The sequence below is a fragment of the Neovison vison genome, chromosome 13 (genome assembly GCF_020171115.1).
Source record: "Neovison vison isolate M4711 chromosome 13, ASM_NN_V1, whole genome shotgun sequence".
In the NCBI taxonomy this organism is placed as follows: domain Eukaryota; kingdom Metazoa; phylum Chordata; class Mammalia; order Carnivora; family Mustelidae; genus Neogale; species Neogale vison.
Genome location: NC_058103.1, coordinates 123,915,885 through 123,940,689, shown reverse-complemented (window position 1 = coordinate 123,940,689; position 24,805 = coordinate 123,915,885).

Genomic DNA, 24,805 nt, shown 5'->3' with positions numbered 1-24,805 from the left:
GCATGATACCCTCTAGTTCAATCCATGTCACTGCTAATGACCAAGTTTCATTCTTTTTGATAGTGGAGTAATATTACATTGTATATTTATACTGCATCTGCTTTATCAATTCATCAGTAGATAGCCAACAAATAATCTAATTTAAAAGATGAACAGGGGCCCTTACTAGATATTTCCCAAAGAAAATGTGTTTGTATGTTGAACAAACACATGAGAAGATGCTCAATATTATTAATCATAAGGAAAACACAAATTAAACCCACAATGATATATTACTTGAACCAGTCAGAATGGCTATTAAAGAAAAAAAAAACAGATAAAAAGAGAAGGAACGAAAGAGGGAAAGAAAGAAGGAAAGGAAGAAGGAAAGAAAGAAAGAAAAAGGGAAGAATGCACAAATGTTCATAAGGATGTGGGAAAAAAAACAACCTCTTGTGCATTGTTATTTAAAATATAAATTGGTGCAGCCACAATGGTAAAAATATGTAGGTACCACAAAAAATTAAGTATAGAAATGTCATACTAATCAATACTTTCACTTCTGGGTAGTTACCCAAAGAAAATGAAAACAATTTAGAAAGATATATACACCCCCATGTTTATTGCAGTATTATTTACAATTTCCAGGATATGGAATAAATCTAAGTGTTTATTGATAGATGAATGGGTAAAGAAGATGTGACATTGGGGCGCCTGGGTGGCTCAGTTGGTTAAAGCCTCTGCCTTCAGCTCAGGTCATGATCCCAGGGTCCTGGGATTGAGTCCTACGTTGGGCTCTCTGCTCAGTGGGGAACCTGCTTCCACCTCTCTCTCTGTCTGCCTTTCAGCCTACTTGTGATCTCTGTCTGTCAAATAAATGAATAAAATCTTTAAAAGAAGATGTGACATCAATGGATGAATGGATAAGGAAGATGTGGTCCATATACACTATGGAGTATTATGCCTCCATCAGAAAGGATGAATACCCAACTGTTGTAGCAACATGGACGGGACTGGAAGAGATTATGCTGAGTGAAATCAGTCAAGCAGAGAGAGTCAATTATCATATGGTTTCACTTATTTGTGGAGCATAACAAATAGCATGGAGGACAAGGGGCGTTAGAGAGGAGTAGGGAATTTGGGTAAATTGGAAGGGGAAGTGAACCATGAGAGACTATGGACTCTGAAAAACAGTCTGAGGGGTTTGAAGTGGCGGGGGGGTGGGAGGTTGGGGTACCAGGTGGTGGGTATTATAGAGGGCACGGCTTGCATGGAGCACTGGGTGTGGTGAAAAAATAATGAATACTGTTTTTCTGAAAATAAATAAATTGGAAAAAAAAGAAGATGTGACATACATGTACAATGAAATATTAGTCGTAAAAATGAAATATTCCCATTGTGACAAGATGGATAAACCTAGAGATTATTATGCTAAGTGAAATAGCTTAGACTAAGATAGACAAATACTATATGGTTTCACTTATATGTGGAATTAAAAAACAAAAGCAAAGCAAAAAAAAAACTTAAACAGAAAATATGGGCAGTTTCCAGAAGGAAGTGGCATGGAGGATAGGTGAAAAAGGTGAAGGGAATTGAGAGGTACAAACTTCTAGTTATAAAATAAATAACAAATCACAGGTTTAAAAAGTATAGCATAAGGAATATAGTCAATAATATTGTATAACTGTATGGTGACAGAAGGTAACACATATTGTGATGGGCATTTTGTAACATACATGATTGTCAAATCACTATGTAGCATTGTCAATGATACTCTAATTTTTGAAGTATAGTTAAATAATTAAATATATATAATAAAATTTTAAAACTATGTGACAATGTGGAAAGGTATAACCTTCTCATAACTGGAATATCAGAATGATAAGAAAGAGAATAATATGTATTTCAGGGTGCCTGGGTGGCTCAGTGGGTTAAAGTCTCTGCCTTCAGCTCAGGTCATGATCCCAGGGTCCTGGGATCTAGCCCCACATCGGGCTCTCTGCTCCACGGAGAGCCTGCTTCCTCCTCTCTCTCTGCCTGCCTCTCCAGCTACTTGTGATCTCTGTCTGTCAAGTAAATAAATAAAGTCTTTAAAAAAAAAGCCTCTGCCTTCAGCTCAGATCATGATCCCAGGGCCCTGGGATTGAGCCCCGCACTGGGCTCTCTTCTCAGCAGGGAGCCTGCTTCCCTCTCTGCCTGCCTGCCTCTCTGCCTACTTGTGATCTCTGTCAAATAAATAAATAAAATATTTTTTTAAAAAAGAAAGAATAATTCGTATTTGAAGTAAAAACTAAACCAACCAAACAACAATTAAAAAAAAAAAACCAAAAAAACAAAAAAACAAAAACAAACAAACAAACAAACAAAAACTTACCTAAAAAGAACAAGGATAGGGATTACAGTGAAAACAACCAACCATTTGTTTGCTTGCTTGTTTGAAAATCTCTGGCTAGGGTAACTAATAAAAAAGAGAAAATATATAAGTGAACAATATCACAGATGAAAGAGAGGAAATCACTACTGATTCCGTGGCTGTTAAAAAGATAATAAAGTCATAGAATAATGAATTCTAGGGGCACCGGGTGACTCAGTGGATTGAGCGTCGGACTTGGGCTCAGATCATGATCCCAGGGTCCTGGGATTGAGTGCCCTACCGGCCTCTCTTCTCAGCAGGGAGCCTGCTTCCCGGCTCTCTCTGCTTGCCTTTCTGCCTACTTGTGATCTGCCTACTTGTGATAATAAATAAAATCTTTAGGAAAAAAAAAAGAATTCTATGCCCCCAAGTTTGATAACTTAGATGAAATGGGTTAATTACTTGAAACGCACAACTATGAAAAGTTCATCTAGGATAGATAACTTGAGTAGTCTTATATCTATTAATAAAATAACTTGATAATTAAAATATCTCCAAAAAGAAAACATTAGGACTAGACAGTTTTTGTAATGATTCTAACATTTAAGAAAGAAATAATACCAAAGTTTTACTATAACTTCCCCAAAATAGAACTAGTGGGAGCACTTCCCAGATCCTTTTATTTGGCCAGTATTTTACTAATACCAAAACCAGAAAAATACACTGTGAGAATTGAAAACTAAAGATGATATATTTCCCATGAACATAGATGCAAATATACTTAACAAAATGTTAAGTAGTGTATAAAGAAGAATATATAGCATGACCAAGGCAGATTAATTCAAGGTAAGACTGGTTTCATACTTGTAAATCAATCAATGTAATTCATCATATTAACAGACTGAATAAGAAAAATACAATCATATCAATAGAAGCATAAAAAGTATTTGACAAGGGCACCCAGTGGTTGAGTCCGTTAAGTGTCTGCCTTCAGCTCAGTGCATGATCCCAGAGTCCTGGGATCAAGCCCTACATCAGGGCTCCCTGCTCAGTGGGAAGCCTGCTTCTCCCATTCACATTCCCCCTGCTTGTGTTCCTTCTCTCACTGTTTCTCTTGTCAAATAAATAAATAAAATATAAAAAAGAAGTATTTGACAAAATTCAATACTTATTCATAATAAAAACTCAAAAGAAAACTAGGACTAGAAGAAATTTTCTATTAATGGGTATATATAAAAAAATCTACATCTAAAATCTAAATCTAACATATAATGGTGAAGGATTGAATGCTCTCTCCTTATAATCAGGAGCAAAGTCAGTATGTCTCTCTTACCAATCTTTTTCAGCACTATCCTGGCTGTCTTAGCTAGTGTAATAAGACAAAAAGAAATAAAAGGCATACATATGAAAAAAGAATAAATAGAGATATTTTTTATTCACAGATGATATAATTGGGTAGAAATTCTCAAAGAATTTACAAGAAAGCTTCTAGTACTAATAAGTAACATAAACGGCTGCAGGATACATTGCTTTCCTGTAAATCAAAAATTAACTATTGGAACATGAAATCTGAAAAATAAATTTACAATAACACTGAAAAATGAAGTACAAATATGTACAGGATTTTTATCCATAAGATTAATGAAAGAAATCAAGTAAAATCTAAGTAAATGGAGAGGAATTCACTAGTGATAGTTTGAAATACTTATTATTGCTAAAATGTGAATTCTTCCCATCCTGAGCTATATACTCACTGGAATCCTGATCAAAACCCCAAAGAGTCATTTTGCAGATATCAATAAACTGATTACAAAATGCTTATGAAAACACAAAGGACCTAGCATAGCTAACACAAAACCGAAGAAAAACAAAGTGGGAGGACTCACACTGCCGGATTCAAAACTTAGTATTTTTTATTTATTTATTTATTTATTTATTTCCAATTTATTTATTTTCAGAAAAACATTATTCATTATTTTTTCACCACACCCAGTGCTCCATGCAAGCTGTGCCCTCTATAATACCCACCACCTGGTACCCCAACCTCCCACCCCCCCGCCACTTCAAACCCCTCAGATTGTTTTTCAGAGTCCATAGTCTCTCATGGTTTACCTCCCCTTCCAATTTACCCAAAAGCACATACCCTCACCAATGTCCATAACCCTACACCCCTTCTCCCAACCCCCCTCCCCCCAGCAACCCACAGTTTGTTTCGTGAGATTAAGAGTCACTTATGGTTTGTCTCCCTCCCTATCCCATCTTGTCAAAACTTAATATTAACCTCCAGTAATCAAGACAGTATGGTACTGGCCAAAGAAATGAATTAAAAAAAAAAACACAATAAACAAACAAACCCAAATAAACACAACCAAAAAAGTAAAAACAATAACAAAAATAGATGAATATAACAGAATAGAGAGCCCAGGAAAAGACCCATGCAAATATAGTCTACTTGGGCTTGTCACAAAGGCAACCCAATGGACAAAGAATAGTTTTTCAACAAATAGTGCTAGAATAATTGAAGATCCATATGTTAAAAAATAAACCTAGACGAAAATCTTATACCAAGCAAAAATATATTCAAAATTGAACATAGACCTATTGCAAAACTATACAAATTATAAAATAATACACTGAAGAAAAGCTAGGTGACTTAGGGTTTGGTGTTGAGTTTTAAATATGACATCAAAAGCATGATTCATGAAATAAAAATTTGATAAATTGGACTTTATTAAAATTTAAAACCACTTTGCAAAAAAAAAACAACTTGTTAAGACAATGACAAGTCAAACCTCATACTGGCTGAAAATCTGCAAAATACATATTAAATAAGGTACTTATATATAAAATATGCAGAGATCACTAAAATTCAACAAGAATAAATCTAAATAAAAATGGGTAAAAGATTAAACAGAGGTCTTATCAAGAAGATATGCAGATAGAATATAAGAACATAAAATAATGCTCAGCATCATCTGTCATTCAGGAATTACAAATTAAAATAGCAATGAGATACAATTACATCTATTCAAAAGGCTAAATTCCAAACAACTGACAAAACCATTTGTGGGTGAAGATTCAGAGCATAGGATCACTCATTTATTGTTGACATGAAACCAGAAGGGCACAGACACTTTGAAAGATAGTCTGGCCGTGTCTCACAAAGCTAGCCATAGCATTCCTATACAGTGAACACACCTATATATTTGACCAGTTGGTTTGAAAACTGACATCCATAGAAATCCTGCACATTTTTTAAAAGATTTCATTTATTGATTTGACAGTCAGAGATCACAAGTAGGCAGAGAAGCAGGCAGAGAGGAGGAAGCAGGCTCCCTGCTGAGCAGAGAGCCTGATGTGGGGCTTTATCCCAGGACCCTCAGATCATGACCTGAGCCAAAGGCAGAGACTTTAACCCATTGAGCCACCCAGGTGCCCCCTTCACATTATTTTTACTTAAAAATTTTAAATAAACTTTTCTCATAATCAGTAAAAACTGAAAGCAATAGAGATGGTCGCTCAATAGGTGAATGACTAAACAAGCTGTGGTATATCCTTGTAATGGAATATTATTCAGTGATTAAAAAGAAATGGGGTATCAAGTTCTGCAAAAACATAGAGGAACCTTAAGTGCATATCACCAAGTGAAAGAATCCACTCAGAAAGGACTGCCTATTTCATAATTGCGTTTATATAAACATTATGGAGAGGTAAACAGATCTGTGGTGCCAGGGGTTGGGAGAAGTGTACCATTGAATAGATGAAATACAGGGGATTATTTTTTAGGGCAGTGGAACTATTCTGTATGACACTGCAATAGTGAATATATAACACTTTGCATTTTTTTTTCTTAAAGATTTTATTTATTTATTTGACAGAGAGAGATCACAAGTAGTCAGAGAGGCAGACAGAGAGAGACAGAGGAGGAAACACGCTCCCTGCCTGAGCAGAGAGCCCGCTGTGGGGCTCCATCCCAGGACCCTGGAATCATGACCTGAGCCCAAAGCAGAGGCCTAACCCACTGGGCCACCCAGGCGCCCAACACTTTGCATTTACAAAACCCCATAGAACTGTACCACACAACCTTCTCAACACCCCACTTTCACAGTCCAAAGCAATAGGCTCAAGAAAGACATTGTCCCTATGATCATTTTTTATAAGATTTTATTTATTTACTTGACAGATCACAAGTAGGCAGAGAGGCAGGCGGGGGCGGGGGGCAGGATGGGGAAAGAAGGCTCCCTGCTGGGCAGATAGCTCTGATGTGGGGCTCAGGGCTTAATCCCAAGTCCCTAAGATCATGACCTGAGCCGAAGGCAGAGGCTTAACCCACTGAGCCACCCAAGCACCCCTGATCATTTTTTGATTTAAGGAAAATTACTCCTCAGATGCAGAATAATGCATACTCTTAAGCCAGCACACTCTCTACCCTCTTGTGGAGTTACCATCATCTTTATCTCAAAGAGAAACTTTCACAGACTCCTCTGAAAGAGGCCCAGTGTAAACGTTCATATATCTGTAAGTGCTAAACGCCCTATTCCTGCCCTCAGGCTGACAGAGCTACCAGGAATAAGGGGGTTAACAGAGGAGGGAGTTCAACAGGAAACAAAGCTCACATTTATCCTCACCCTCTCATACTTTCAGTTACATTTTGTGAAATATCAGTTGTTTCCTTATTCGGTATCATAATTCCAAGTTGATGAGTTCTGTAAAATTTTGAACTTATTTCACGTCTAAATTGGAGATGCACAAACTCATTCCAAATCTCAGGCCACTAGTTAAGTGAATACGACAGAGATCACAAGAACTGCGCAATTCTGGTGAAGTGTTTACATCTGGAGCAGTAAGTGCGAAATGGTTTATTAATAATCATGACGCCAGTAAGAGGGAAAGAGAAGAGAGAGAGAGAGCAGGGAGATGACGACAAACGAACAGCTTCCTCCCCTCTCCTGCGCAAACAGCCCCAACCAAGAGCTCATTGCTAGCGCAAGAGCCTACCAGTCTCTTGACTGCAATGCAGAAAGAGGAGTGCGCAAGCACCTTCCCAGAAGACCCCTCCCAGCACTGAGAGACACAGGCCCCCACCCTTCCCCCTCTGCCGCTGCAAACACAAGTGGTTCCTCAGCCAGGAGCTTTGTTCTCAGAAATGCAGCCTTTTAGTCATAGGCCTGAAATCAGCTTTTACTCAAGAGTCCCAATTTCAAACATTCAAGCTTTACTACCCTGATGAACATAGCAAATGTAAAAAAAAAAAAAAAAAAAAAAAAAAAGTCCCTTCTAGCAGACTAATCACCTTGTCATCAAAAGGACAAAAAAGAAACACCTGCACGGATATGACACTGGGCTTAGACAAAATACCTACTATGGCCTCTCCTTGGATAATTATGTAGAATATCGTTAACATCCTGTACCTGTCCTGAGCTAGGCATGCTTCTGGGTATGGAGAGGTAAAGTGGGGGAAAGGTTTTCATTGAGCACAATTTGAATTACTCATATTAGGGCCACCTAAAGCTATGTTTTTCTTTCTTTTTTTCTTTTCTTTTGAGTTGTTCTTGAAGTCACCCTTGGCTTTATGAAGTTCTTAACTCACCTCTTGTTGAATTCCATCTGCCTTTTAATTCCACATCTTAAACCATAGATGATCAGGGCTTCTCCATTCATCCACACCTGAATCGAAGACCCCCAATATTCCATCCCAAATGTCCACACCCACAGTTGCATTTGGATGGGGAGCAGATGGGCAGAAAAGCAATTTATTTGGAGCCACTGAAGGCTGTCTTCATAGTAATAGAATAGAAAATGGCTGATGAACGGCTGTCAGCCTAAAGGAGAGAATGGCGGGTTAGAGGGTAGACAGAGCATTAGCCCTCTGTATCTCCCTACGATTCCCACCCCTGCTTCTGCTGTGACCCTAAAGGAGACACAAGCACAATGAAGAACTTGCTAGGCATCAAAGAGAGTGCAAGGCCGGAAGCCCCCTCCTCTCAACGGGAGGGCTCACCGCTTGCCCCTCCCTCCTGCACAGCTCCCTCCCAGCTGTCTGTCCACACATTTGTTCTCAGAAACAAAGCTCTCACAGGCAGAGACCTGCACTCCAGATTTCCAGAGAATACCCCCAATCCTAAACATTCTATTCAGAGACTTGTCAGTCAGGGATATCACATGTGAAGTACATCCCCGCCTGTTAGCAGCAACAGAATGTTGGGTTTGGGGAAACGTGGAATAATGAGTGTGACTGCACTATTTCAGAAATCTCGGTGGAGCTACCTGAAGCTTTAATGATTTATTCATTCAGTCTTCACCGAGACTCTTCTCCCCTTTACATTCTTAATTTGTATTGTCCAGCCCCAGTTTTAAGAGATTTGCTCTCTGAAGCCAGAGATTCTCAAGGTTTTTGTTAACCTTTTGTTCCACATAGGAACCAGAGATCCCTTTAGACCTTTCTGTAGTTGATCAGCAAATTAGGGCAACTTAAGTGGAGGCAATTTAAGTCGGAACAGTTGTAGAATATAAAATAGATGATTAGGGCTCTTGTGTCCAGGAAGAAGAATAGGTGGGGAGGGTCAGAATGGAGAAACAACATAGCCAGCATCTTCCTCAGCTCCCATACTCCTCCCCCAACAGTTTGCCCCTGTGAAAGAAGAAAAGAGCACAGGCACAAAGAGGACCCCTTATGTACAAAGCCCAGCAGGGAGACCCCTGTTGCATAAAGAAAACTTCCCCTTGTCTTCTTCCCCCACACCATACCCCGTGCTGCCAGCAGCTGGTTCTCATGCACAACCTCTCCAGACACACAGTCTGGACACCACATTCTCTAAAGTGTCACTATTTCAAGTATTCTGCATTGGTTTATTCATGTCGGGTGTCTTTTGAATTCTACACAATCATTTTATCTAGGACTTGAGTGTGAAATAAAGCTAATAGAGAAGTAGTGGACATTTTTGAAATGGAAACGACTTTTCCAAACTTAACAAATGTTTTGTTCTATTTGATATTGTTTCAGTCCTCTGAGCTATTACTACTCAGTTTGTGAAATTAAAATCTTTCCATTTCCAGCTTTACATGGTCTGTAGCATATCTACTCTAGGGGACCCAATTAACCTATGTTGGAACTCAGCACCCACAAGTACCTGAAGAAATTGACCAGAAAAACTGGGGTCAGTCATTTGAGGCCAAATTCATGTTTCTCTGTAAGAAACATATTACACAATTTGTCTGTCAAAACCTCAAATTTAGAATGAAGGAGAGTATGGCTAGTTAGGGAAGTAGAACAAAAACATTCCCACATTCCCATACCTCTCTGTCCCATCCCACTTCTATAAGGAACCAACACAAAAGAGAAGTCAGTGCTCCTAGAAGGCTCTCCTGAGGTCAGAGAGTTCCCTTTTGTCCCCCTCTCCTCCCCTAGGCTCTCCTCAGCACTCTGACAGTGGTGATTTTGTCTTTAGAAATCATTCCTGTACAGAATGTGCCATTATACCAGATTTCCCTTGGATCCCCAAATTTTAATCATTTTGCCTTGTACCTAGCTACACATCCATTCTCCATACCCTAGCAATAAGAAATGAAGTCAAGAACACAAAGCACAAATTTATGAAGGTAAGCCATTGCTACCTGTTTTTCTCTTTAGTTTTTATAATGCGTTCTTACACTGTCAAGCTCTTATCCCACTCCTTGTCAAAGCCCTACAGCCTTTTCATTCTGTGTTAAACATCCACCCACGCACCCACCTACACATAAAGACACACAAGCATGCAGAGTATGAGGACTTAATTTTTTCTTCTACACATACATCAGTGATCTTAGTTGTCTCTTTCAAATCCCAGGGACCTGCAATTACATGTAGCAAGATTAGTGGGATGACAGAATGAGGTAATTCTTGACAAGTAAAGCTTAGTCTAGTCTCTTTAGTAAGACACCAAAAAGTTGCTCATCAAATACAGAGAACTCAGAGAAAGGGAGTAGCAGACAGAAAAGGTCAAGATCCATCCATTGCCACTGCTAATACTATTGCTGAATACTAAGAGGCATTTGCACAGGGTGAGACTCTGTAAGGAGGTACAATGAGATGATGGAAAGCTGTAACTTGAAAAATTTCCAGAGTTCAGAACGGAGTATGAGATATTTTTGTTATGACCAAGCAAACTAGTTTTCATCAGTCACCTGGGACATTAAATAAAGATACCAGAAAGGGCATACAGTAATTATAGTGATATGCCATCTCTAGAATAAAGCTACTCTATATCTGCCACAGCAAAGAAGCAGGAAAATAAGATCTACAACTAAGAGAAAAGTCACTTAAAATAAACAGAGTTAGAAATTATAGGGGTGATGGAATCAGCAAACAATGAAATAAGAAACCACATTTTAAACCTATGTTGCAAGTTGAACATAAAAGAAAAAAATGGAATTTTTAGAGCTGGGAAGTACAATTGAAGTGAAAGTCTCACAGGGCAGGCTAAAGATTGCTGAAAAAAATGACAAGAGTAGTGAAAGATATTATAATAAAAACTATCCAAACACAGGAATAGAGATTAAAACAAAACAGAGAGATATATGGGACTTTGAGTGAAAACAAATCATACAGGGTGGGAGAGATTATTTGCAAACTACCTATCTGATAAATACATAAGGAAGTCATACAACACAACATTTAAAAAAAACAATTTAATTTTAAAAATGGGCAAAAGTATATAACTTGATATTTTTGTGAAGGTCAATATCCAAATGACCAACAGGTACATGAGAATGTGCCCAACATCACTGATCATTTAATTTGAAAAGCAAAGTACACCATGAGGTGCTATCACCTCATACCTACTGTGATGGCTATTACCAAAAGGCGACTGATACAAAATATTGTCATTAATGTAGAGAAAAGGGACCCCTCATGCAGTGTTGGTGGGAATATATACTGGTGCAGCCACTATGGAAGACAACATGGAGGTCCTTAAAAATTAAAATAAAAGTACTGTATGATTCAGCAATTCTACTTCTTTTTCTTTTTTAAAGATTTTATTTATTTATTTGACAGACAAATCACAAGTAGGCAGAGAGGCAGGCGTGGGGTGGAGGGGAGGGGAGGCAGGCTCCCTGCTGGGCAGAGAGCCCCATGCAGGGCTCCATCCCAGGACCCTGAGATCATGACCTACGCTGAACGCAGAGGCTTTAACCCACTGAGCCACCAAGGAGCCCCTCAGCAATTCTACTTCTTGATGCTTATTCGAAGGATAAGAAATCACTTTCTCAAAGAGATATCTGCACTCCCATGTTTATTACAGTTTTATTTGTTATAGCCAAGACATGGAAACAGCCTATGTGTCTATCAATAGATGATTGATATATATAATGGAATATATATATAATAGAATATTATACATTCATACAAAGAAGAAAAACCTGCCATTTATGACAACATGGATGGATCCTGAGAGCATTTTACTAAGTGAAATAAGCCAGAAAGAGAAAGGCAACTACTGTGTGATATCACTTATACATAAAATCTAAAGGAAAAACAAAAACAAAAAAATCTCAAAATTACAAAAAACAAAAACAAACCAAGCACACTCATAGAAACAAAGAACACATTGGATGTTTCCATTATCTAAGAAATTATGGGTACTTCAAGTTTCAAGACTTTTATTCCCTCCAGTAATAGGGTCAATTCCAATTAAGGTTCAATACCAAGCCAGTAATTGTTTCTCAAATGGTTTTAATATACCACCATGTCTGGGAATCAGAATCCAGCAATCACCAGATTTTGCCATAAATTTTAGTTTTCATAAATGTGAATTTATGTGAATTCAAATTGTATTTGGTGTAGATCATAGTGGTCAAAAAGCATTGCTTAAGCCACCACTTTTTGCAATGTGAACATAATTTACCACTGATCAGACTCCTATTTTAATATGTCTTTCTGGGTAGTTTTATGGATGGGAGTTAGCAATATTCTCAGATTAGAATATGTGCCATCCAAAATCCTGATTGCTTTGCTGGACTAGCATCCCTGGAGATTGGAAGTCCAGTTTCTCACTTTTTTTTTTTCAATTCAAACCTGTATTTATTTATTTTTTTCATTTTTAAATTATTTATTTATTTTTCTTCTATTCAGTGTTCCAGAATTCATTGTTTATGCACCACACCCTGTGCTCCATGCAATATATGCCCTCCATAATACCCACCACCAGGCTCACCCAACCTCCCACCCTCGACCCCTCCAAAACTCTCAGTTTGTTTCTCAGAGTCCAGTCGCTCATGGTTCATCTCACCCTCCAATTTCCCCCAACTCCCTTCTCCTCTCCATTCCCCCATGTCCTACATGTTATTCCTTATGCTTCACAAATAAGCAAAACCATATGATAACTGACTCTCTCTGACTTATTTCACTCAGCATAATCTCTTCCAGTCCCGTCCATGTTGATACAAAAGTTGGGTATTCATCCTTTCTGATGGAGCCATAATATTCCATAGTATATATGGACCATATCTTCTTTAGCCATTCATTCATTGAAGAGCATCTTGGCTTTTTCCAGAGTTTGACCAGGTGGGGTTTATCCATGGGATGCAGGGATGGTTCAACATTTGCAAATCAATCAATGTGATAGAACAAATCTATAAAAGAAGAGAGAAGAACCACATGATCCTCTCAATTGATGCAGAAAAAGAATTTGAAAAGATACGGTATCTGTTCCTGATTAGAACATTCAAAGTATAGGGATAGAAGGAGCATTCCTCAACTTCATAAAATCTGTCTATGAAAAACCCACAGTGAATATCATTCTCAATAGGGAAAAGATGACAGACTTCCCTTTGAGATCAGGAACATGACAAAGGTGCTCACTTTCACCACTATTGTTCAACATAGTGTTAGAAGTCTTAGCAACAGCAATCAGGCAACAAAGAGAAATAAAAGGTATTCAAATTGGCAATGAAGAAGTCAAGCTCTCTCTCTTCACAGATGACATGATACTTTATATGGAAAACTGAAAAGATACCACCCAAAACTACTAGAGCTCATACAACAATTCAGTAATGTGGGAGGATACAAAATCAATACACAGAAATCAATTGCTTTCTTATACACTAATAATGAAAATACAGAAAGGGAAATTAGAGAATTGATTGCATTTATTATAGCACCAAGAAATGTAAGAAACCTGGGACTAAACCTAACCAAAGAAGTAAAGGATCTGTATTTGAGGAATTACAGAACACTCCTGAAAGAAATTGAAGAAGACACAAAAAGATGGAAGACCAGTCCATGTTCATGGAGCGGAAGAATAAACATTGTTAAAATGTCCACACTGCCTAGAGCAAACTATACTTTCAATGCCATCCTGATCAATATTCCACTGGTATTTTTCAAAGAGCGGGAGAAAACAATCCTAAAATTTGTATGGAACCAGAAGGAGACCCAGAATTGCTAAGGAAGTATTGAAAAAGAAAATCAAAAACTGGGGGCATCTCTGCTTGACTTATTTCACTCAGCATAATCTCTTCCAGTCCCGTCCATGTTGCTACAAAAGTTGGGTATTCATCCTTTCTGGTGGAGGCATAATATTCCATAGTGTATATGGACCACATCTTCCTTATCCATTCATCCGTTGAAGGGCATCTTGGTTCTTTCCACAATTTGGCAACTGTGGCCATTGCTGCTATAAACATTGGGGTACAGATGGCCCTTCTTTTCACTACATCTGTAACTTTGGGGTAAATACTCAGGAGTGCAATTGCAGGGTCATAGGGAAGTTCTATTTTTAATTTCTTGAGGAATCTCCACACTGATCTCCAAAGAGGCTGCACCAACTTGCATTCCCACCAACAGTGGAAGAGGGTCCCCCTTTCTCCACATCCCTTCCAACACATGTTGTTTCCTATTTTGTTAATTTTGGCCATTCTAACTGGTGTAAGGTGTATAACAAAAAGCATGGAGGACATGGGGAGTTAGAGAGGAGAAGGGAGTTGGGGGAAATTGGAAGGGGAGGTGAACCATGAGAGACTATGGACTCTGAAAAACATTCTGAGGGGTTTGAAGTGGCAAGGGGGTGGGGGGTTGGGGTACCAGGTGGTGGGTATTATAGAGGGCACGGCTTGCATGGAGCACTGGGTGTGATGAAAAATAATGAATACTGTTATGCTGAAAATTAAAAAAAAAAAGCTGGGGGCATCACGTTGCCTGATTTCAAGCTTTACCACAATGCTGTGGTCACCAAGACATCATGATACTGGCCCCAAAACAGACACATACACCAGTGGAACAGAGTAGAGAGCCCAGATATGGGCCCTCAACTTTATGGTTAACTAATCTTTGATAAAGCAGGAAAAAATATACAGTGGAAAAAAGACAGTCTCTTCAATAAATGATGCAGAGAACATTGGACAGCTGTGTGTAGAAGAATGAAACTTGACCATTCTCTTATACCATACACAAAGATAAACTCAAAATAGATAAAAGACCTCAACATGAGGCAGGAATCCATCAGAATTCTAGAGGAGAACATAGTCAGTATCCTCTTCAACATCAGCCACAGAAACTTCTTTCAATATGTGTCTCCAAAGGCAAAGGAAACAAAAGTATAAATGAGCTTTTGGTGCTTCATCAAGATCAAAAACTTCTGCACAGCAAAGGCAGCAAAGGAAACAGTCAACAAAACAAGGAAGCAACCCACAGAATGGGAGAAGATATTCGCAAATGACAGTACAAAGGGCTGATATCCAAGATCTAGAAAGAAGTCCTCAAACTCAATGACCTCAAAACAGATAATCACATCAAAAATTGGGCAGAAGACATGAACAGACACTTCTCCAAAGTAGATATCCAAATGGCTAACAGACCCGTGAAAAAATGATCATCATCACTAGCGATCAGGGAGATTCAAATAAAAGCCACATTGAGATCCCAACTTACACCAGTCAGAATGACCACAATTAGCAAGACAGTTAACAACATGTATTGGACAGGGTGTGGAGAAAGGGGAACCCTTTTACACTGTTGGTGGGAATGCAAGTTGGTGTACCCACTTTGGAAAACAGTATGGAGATTCCTTAAAAAATTAAAAATAGAGCTACCCTATGACCATGCAATTGCACTAATGCATATTTATCCCAAAGATACAGATGTAGTGAGAAGAATTGCCATCTCTACCCCAATGTTCATAGCAGCAATGAAAGGGAGAGATCACAACTAACACCAAGGAAATAGAAACAATCATCAGAAATTATTATCAATATGCCAATAATTTAAGCAACCTAGATGAAATGAATGCATTCATGGAAACCTATAAACTTCCAAAACTGAATCAGGAAGAAATTGACAACCTGAATAGACCAATATCTAGTAAGGAGATTGAAGCAGTGATCAGAAACCTCCCAAAAGAACAAGAGCCCAGGACTTGATGGATTCCCTGGGGGATTCTACCAAACATTCAAAAAAGAAATGATACATATTCTCCTGAAGCTGTTTCAAATAATTGAAGCAGAAGGGAAACCCCCAGACTCTTTACAAAGCCAGCATTACCCTGATCCCCAAACCAGGCAAATACCCTACCAAAAAGGAGAATTTCAGACCAATATCCCTGATTAATATGGATGCTAATATTCTCAGTAAGATCCTAGCTAATAGGATCCAACAGTACATTAAAAAGATTATCCATCAGGTCTATACTTAAATTCTAGTTGTTTAACCTAAAATGTAATATTGGTTTCAGAAGTATAATTTAGTGATTAATCACTTATATATAACACCCAGTGCTCATCACCAGTGCCCTCCTTAATACCCCTCACCCATTTAGCCCATCCTCCCACATCCCCCTCCATCAACCTTCAGTTTGTTCTCTACAGCTAAGAGTCTCTTATGGTTTGCCTCCCCCTCTTTTCTTCCTTTCTCTTATATTCATCTGTTTTGTTTCTTAAACCCCCCATATGAGTGAAATCATATTGCATTTGCCTTTCTCTGACTGACTTAATTTGCTTAGCATAATACACTCTAGCTCCATCCATAGCATTGCAAATGGGAAGATTTCATTCTTTTTGTTGGTTGAATAATATTTCTTTATATTTATATATATATGTATATATATATACATATTACTGATTTTTAAAAATATTTTATCTATTTATTTAGAGAGAGTAGAGGTAGGGAGAAGGGGAGAGGGAGAAAGAGAATCGCAAGGAGACTCCATGCTGAGTATGGATCCCAGCGTGGGGTTTAGCCTCATGAACTTGAAACCATATCCCAACCCGAAATTAAGAGTCAGAAGCTTAAGAAACTGAGGCACTTAGGTGTCCCTATAATGCATCTTTTTTAACCATTCTTTAGTCAATGGAGATTTGGGCTCTTTCTGTCATGTGGTTATTGTTGATAAAGCTGTTATAAATATCAGGGAGCATGTGCCCCTTCAAATCTGTATTTTTGTATCCTTTTTGTACATACCTAGGAATGCAATTTCTGCATCATAGAGTAGTGCTTTTAACTTTTTCAGGAACCTCCATACTCTTATAGACTGGCTGCATAGTTTTGTCTCCCATCAAAAGTGTAAGAACATTCTCCCTTTTCCACATCTTTGCCAACATCTGTTGTTTTTTGTGTTGTTAATTTTAGCCATTGTGACAGGTGTCAAGTGATATCTTGTTGTACCTTTAATTTGTAGTTTCCTGATGATGAGTGATGTTGAACATCCTTTGATGAGTCTGTTAGCCATCTGTATGTCTTTTTTGGAAAAATTTCAATTCATGTCTTCTGCCCATTTTTAACTGGATTTTTTGCTTTTTTGAGTGTTGTGTTCAATAAGTTCTTTATAAATTGTGGACACTAACCCTTTATCAGATATGTCATCTGCAAATAAATTCTCCCAGTCCTCAGGTTACCTTTTGGGATTTTTTTAATTGTTTCCTTCACTGTGAAGAAGCTCTTGAGCTTGATGGAGTCCCAACACTTCATTTTCACTTTTGCTTCCCTTGACACCAGAAATGTGCATAATGAGAAGTTACTATATGACCTATGTCAAAAAGGTTGCTGGCTGTGTTCTCCTCTAGTGATAATGTCTATATTTCCCAAACCAATCTACACACTTAATGCAATCCTTATCAAAACACCACCAACACTTTTTGCAGAGCTGGAACAAATAATCCTAAAATGTGTATAGAAGCAAAAAAAAAAATCCCCAAATAACCAAAGCAGCATTAAAGCCTAGGAAGGCTGAAGGCATTACAATTCCAGATTTCAAGCTATATTATAAAGTTGTAGTCATCAAGACAATGTGGTAGTGGCATGAAAACATACACAAAGATCAATGGTACAGAACAGAAAACTCAGAAATAGACCCACAACTGTATGGTCAGTTAATTTTAAGACAGTGTCTTCAACAAATGGTGTTGTGAAAACAGGAAAGCAACATGCAAAGTTAAAAAAAAAAGGAACAACTTTCTTACAACAGTCACAGAAATAAATTCAAAATAAATGAAAACCTAAATGTGAGACAGGAAGCCATAAAAATCTTATAGGTTTCTCATTCTTATTTTTTCCCTTCTAGCTTTAAAAATCCCTCTAAATTAAAGAGAATGAATATGTTTAACACTCTTCAAAGTTGGGTCCAGTGAAGCACCCCATCTGTTTACCTGACCCTAATAGTACTACAGTAAGACCTTTGCAATGACCACCTCATTGTCTGCTTTATTCATCAATCCCTGAACAATCATTTAAAGGTTTCCCTCCTTTTGGAACAAGTCCCTTAATTATTCTCTTCCTCCATTTTTTTTTTGTGGAAAGTTTTCTTAACTTCTGAAAGGCCCATAAAGAGCCAGTGAGATCAGAAGAAGAAGAAGAAGAAGAAGAAGAAGAAGAAGAAGAAGAAGAAGAAGAAAGAAAGAAAGAAAGGAAGGAAGGAAGGAAGGAAGGAAGGAAGGAAGGAAGAAAGAAAAAAAGAAAAAGGTATAGCATCTCAGAATGTTGCCTTACTTCCCAGCAGTAAGCTTACATGATATGCCCATGTGAAAGAAAACTCCTCGATTATTGCATTATCATGACTTGGGTAAGGATATTATTAAATGGATGGGCATACCCATCATCCTAAAGCCAATCAAGCATGGCTGTAATACACAGCGTATCAGCCACCTAATCTGAAAAATAACACGTGGGGAGAGAGTAAAATTTCCTATGAGTGAACAAATCTTAAAAGTGTTTTTTTCTCAGTATATCAGACTAGCTGTTCACTCAGCATTAACCTACTCTGTGTTTACATAATGTACATCCATCTGTGATTGTTGAATAGTAAGCTGTGGGTTCTGCATCAACCCCAATATGCTCCTCCATAGGACAACATTAAAAATAAAGCAGACAACTGAAAAAATAAAATAACATTTAACAAAAAACAACGATGGAAGCATAATACTCCATAGTATATATCAACCACAACTTTTTTATCCATTCATCCGTTGAAGGGTATCTTGGTTTTTGGTCTCCATCAGAAAGGATCAATACCCAACTTTTGTATCAACATGGATTGGGACTGGAAGAGATTATGCTGAGTGAAATAAGTCAAGCAGAGAGAGTCAATTATCATATTTTTTCCCAATTTATTTATTTTCAGAAAAACAGTATTCATTATTTTTTTTTTCCCAATTTATTTATTTTCAGAAAAACAGTATTCATTATTTTTTCACCACACCCAGTGCTCCATGCAAGCTGTGCCCTCTATAATACCCACCACCTGGTACCCCAACCTCCCAACCCCCGCCACTTCAAACCCCTCAGACTGTTTTTCAGAGTCCATAGTCTCTCATGGTTCACCTCCCCTTCCAATTTCCCCCAAGTCCCTTCTCTCTAACTCCCCTTATCCTCCATGCTATTGGTTATGCTCCACAAATGAGTGAAACCATATGATAATTGACTCTCTCTGCTTGACTGATTTCACTCAGCATAATCTCTTCCAGTCCCGTCCATGTTGCTACAAAAGTTGGATATTTGTCCTTTCTGATGGAGGCATAATACTCCATAGTGTATATGGACCACATCTTCCTTATCCATTCGTCCGTTGAAGGGCATCTTGGTTCTTTCCATAGTTTGGCGACTGTGGCCATTGCTGCTATAAACATTGGGGTTACAGATGGCCCTTCTTTTCACGACATCTGTATCATATGGTTTTGCTTATTTGTGGAGCATAAGGAATAACACAGAGGTCATGGGGAGATGGAGAGGAGAAGGGAGTTGGGTGATATTGGAGGGGGAGACTAAACATGAAAGACTGGACTCTGAGAAACAAACTGAGGGTTTTGTAGGGGTGGGGGGGTGGGAGGTTGGGTGAGCCTGGTGGTGGGTATTATGGAGGGCACGTATTGCATGGAGCACTGAGTGTGGTGCATACACAATGAATTCTGGAATACTGAAAAGAAATTTTAAAAATAATTAAAAATTTAAAAAAGAAAAAGAAAAAAATAAAGCAGACAGATTTCTTTCTTTCCTTCTTTCTTTCTTTCTTTCTTTCTTTCTTTCTTTCTTTCTTTCTTTTTTCTCCTTCCTTCCTTCCTTTCTTCCTTCTTTTCCTTACTTTCTTTCCTTTCCCATTTTCCTCCCTTTCCTTTCTAGCTCTCTTTACCCCTTTCCCTCCTTCTTTCCCTCTCTCTCTCTTTCTTTCTTTCTTCTTTCATCCTATCTATCAAATGAGACAACTGCTTCACATTGCATCCTTTATTTTCGATAGTTTCTTGGTTTTGTGACCCCAGATCCACTACATTACCTTCTTGGTGACCAGAGGTTATTCTAGAATAATTTCCCCTTTGTTGACTAACTTTAGGCTTGTGGCTATAGCTAAGACCATCCAAAGTCCAAGCTTAGTACAGGTCCAGATTCTGCTCAACAATCTCCTATACTTTAAATGTTTATTTACTTGAAAGAAGGGAGAGAGAGGGAGGGAGAGAGACAGAGCAATCACAAGTTGGTGCGAAGGTGCAGAGGAAGAGGAAGAAATAGGCTCCCAACTGACCAGGGACCTCAGGGCTTGATTCCTGGACACAGAGATCACAGCATGAGAAGGCAGATGCTTAAGTGAATGAGCCACCCATGTGATCCCCCCTCTACTTAATTTTAACTATCACCAATAAAAATTACCCAGGTTATATGTAATTTAGATTTTTAAATTTAGTTTGCATTGCCTTAGGTATACAGTAAGCCAAATTTTAAGCAGTGGGTTCTATCATTTTTTTTAAAATTGGAAAACATTTTTTTCCCCTAAATCCTGTTAGTAACATTTTACCTCCAGTAAGTGATCACAACAGAGCTACTACCTCCATGGATGATCTGGTAGCCACTCATGCATCTAATGTTTGCTATCCCTTGCTTATTTCTACATCCTTTCCCAAATAATGCTTCCACCATGGTTCAGTCAGTCAGAGCCATTCTTGTGAATCCCTCCTTTAGTACAAATTTGAAAACTGGGTTCCAAATGCAACCCCCTGTACTGATGATTCACTAAGACTCACAGAACCCAATAAAGTTATTATACTCACAGTATGGTTTATTACAATGAAAATAAGCATTAAAATCAGAAAAAGGAATAGGTGCATAGGGTGAAGTCCAAAAGAACAAATGCAAGCTTTCAATTGTCCTCTCTTAGTGGAGTCACCTGATATGCTTAATTTTCCCAGCAACAATGTGTGACAATATGTGTGAATTGTTGTCATCATGAAAAGTTCAACTGAACCTTGTTGTCTGGAGTTTTTCTTGAAGGTCATTGACAGAGGCATGTAGCTCCTGCATGACTAACCACAACTACTGGAACTCCAGTCCCCCTGACCAAAATAAGGAACTCACCATAAGTCACATAGTTAACATAAATTATCTGATGAAACTGGTGCTATGGGAGTCAAGGCCTCCATACAAAAACACTTTCATCAGGTGAGATATCTCAAGGGCTTAGCTCTTTCATGCATACTCTTTAACTGATATTACAAAACCATACTTACCATTTTTAAGGAGTACATGCATTGTGATGAGCATGCAGTGTTATAGATAACTAATTCATTGAACACTACATCAAAAATTAATGATGTAGTTGGTGCAGCCTCTTTGGAGAACAGTGTGGAGATTCCTCAAGAAATTAAAAATAGAACTTCCCTATGACCCTGCAATTGCACTCCTGGGTATTTACCCCAAAGATACAGATGTCGTGAAAAGAAGGGCCATCTGTACCCCAATGTTTATAGCAGCAATGGCCACAGTCGCCAAACTATGGAAAGAACCAAGATGCCCTTCAACGGATGAATGGATAAGGAAGATGTGGTCCATATACACTATGGAGTATTATGCCTCCACCAGAAAGGATGAATACCCAACTTTTGTAGCAACATGGACGGGACTGAAAATAAATAAATTGAAAAAAAATAAAGTAAAAAAAAAATTAAAAATAAAATACAGCTATCCTATGAAAAAAAAATTAAAAAAAATTAATGATGTACTATACAGTGGCTAACGGAACATAATAAAAACAAATAAACAAAAACAGAAACAAGAAGTTAGAGAAATATAAAAGCAAATAAATTTACAGATCAATTTCTCTCATGAACATAAAAAACAAAAATATATAGCAAAATAGAAATGGAGGTGCGTGGGGGGATGGGTTAAATAGGTGATTGGAATTAAAGTATACACTTATCGTGATGAATACCCGGTATTGTACGGAAGTGTACAAGCACTATATTGCACACTATATTGCACACTAATATTACACTGTATGCTAACTAAAATTTAAACAAAAAAATTAAAAATATATTAATAAATTGAATCCAGAAATATTTAAAATGTCTGATACGTAAGAAACAAATAGAATTTATCTCTGAAATGTAAGCTTGATTGCACACATAACAATCAATCAATGTAATTTACCATGTGAATGTAAGAAATGAGAAGGATTATATAATCATCTCAGTAGATGCAGGGAATTCATATGACTAATCAGACCCATTTTATGATAAAACTTTTCAACAATCTAGGAATAGAAGAGAACTTCAACTTGATAAAAAGCATCTTTGAAAAACCTACACATAGCATCATACTTAAGAGACACAAATTGAATGTTTTCTTCTTAAAATAAGAAGAGCAGCAAGGATGCCCTCTCTTACCACTTCTATTCAACAGTGAATTCTAGGCCCTAATCACTGCAATCAAGAAGTAAAAGTAAATAAAATCTGTGCAGATTATAATTTAACAGGTAAAACTGCCTTTTTTATGTAGATGAAATGTTTATCTCTGTAGAGGGCCTTTTCAGAGTAATCTACAAAAACTACAAAAAATTAGTGAGTTTAGCAAGTTTGTGTGATCAAAAAACATACAAAATTTTACATCTATATATTAACATTGCAAAATTGAAAAGCATAATTTAAAATAACATGTAGAATGACATTAACATATCTTTTTATTTTATTTTTTTAATTTTTTATTTTTTCAGCATAAAAGTATTCATTATTTTTTTTAAAATTTTTCAATTTATTTATTTTCAGAAAAACAGTATTCATTATTTTTTCACCACACCCAGTGCTCCATGCAAGCCATGCCCTCTAAAATACCCACCACCTGGTACCCCAACCTCCCACCCCCCCACCACTTCAAACCCCTCAGATTGTTTTTCAGAGTCCATAGTCTCTCGTGGTTCACCTCCCCTTCCAATTTACCCCAACTCCCTTCTCCTAACACCCCTTGTCCTCCATGCTATTTGTTATGCTCCACAAATAAGTATTCATTATTTCTGCACCACACCCAGTGCTCCATGCAATCCACGCCCTCTCCAATACCCACCACCTGGATCCCCCAACCTCCCACCCCCCTCCCCTTCAAAACCCTCAGATTGTTTTTCAGAGAAAAAAAACATATCTTTTTAAAATTTTATAATAAATTAAAAAAATATGTGAAGAGTTCTATATCAAAATCCACAATTCATTGCTAGGATAAACTCAAGATGAACTAAAGAAGTTCATGATTTGAAGACTCAGTTTTGTCAAGATGTCAAGATTCTGAAATAGATCTAAAGTTTCAACAAAATCCAAAATAAGTCCTAGTGGGTTCTTTTTGGGGGAGGAAATTTTCAAACTATTTCTAAAATCTACATGAAAGTACTAATTTATATGGAATAGCTAAACATATTTGAAAAAGTTGGAGTGCTATAGTAATTGAGTGTGTTGCATGCCTAAGGATAGATATATAGATTTTAATAAATCAGAATACATCCAGCAATAGACCCACACCCATATGGTCAATTGATTGTTGACAAAGATGACAAGTTAACTCAATAGAATAAGACTAATCTTTTCAACAAATTATTCTGGAAAAACAACAAGAGATAAACCTCAAATGTTTTTCTTCTACCACACACAAGTGACTTAATATAATCTGAGACCTAAATGTAAGAAATAAAACTATAAAATTTAGAGAAGTCAGAGAAATAAATCAACAGACAGGAAGAAATAATATGTAACATTACCTCACCCTTAATGTTCACCAGTAAATCAAACCCAGAAGGGGCCCCAGACCTTGAAGGACACGCATGCTTAGAGCTCGCAGATTCCTGGCAGAACTTTACGCACAGTGCTGCTCCTTCTCACATTCCAACAGCTTGGGCCCGCTTTAACCTAGAAATAAAGTTTTCACAGATGGACTGGGGTAATAGATTTCTTGGGAGAATCTCAGTTTTAAATTGAATAATATCCACTCCAAAAGATTTGTCCAAGTCCTGAGCTTCTCATACCTGTGAATGTGACCTTATTTGGAAATAGGGTTTTTGCTGATATTATTAAGTTAAAGATAGGGCATAAAAAAATCCCATATGAGATTTAAAGAAAAAAGCCCTGCCATTACTGGCATGAAAGGTGAAATGGTATTTAAAACATAGAAAGGCAATGTGAAGAGGGAAGCAGAGATAGAAGTGTTAGAGCTAAAAGTCAAGGAAAGCAAGGATTGCTGGCAACAACAAGAAGTTAGGAGAGAGGCAAGAGAGGATTATACCCCAGAACCCTGGAAATAAACCACCCTGCCTAAATCAAGATTTTGGAACCTTGATCTACAGAACTACGAAAGGATACATTTCTGTTATTTTTGCAAAGTTTGTTGTAATTTGCTATACAAGCCAAAAAATTATATACAAAATAAATTTATATGGATTTCCTGAAAACTGCTCACCTTATAAAGAGTTCTTAGCCCTGTCAAATTCCAACCTCTTTTTCTTTATTATTATTATTTTGCTATGTTAATCACTATATAGTATGTTATTAATTTTCGATGTAATGTTCCAGGATTTACTCTTTGCCTATAACACCCAGTGCTCCATGCGATATGTATCCTCCCTAATACTCATGATGATGTCAACTCATCCCCCCACCTCCTCCCCTCTAAAACCCTCAGTTTGTTTCTCAGAGTCCACAGTTTCTCATGGTTCATCTCCCCTTCAGATTCCCCCCTTCATTCTTCCCTTCCTTCTCCTAATGTCCTCC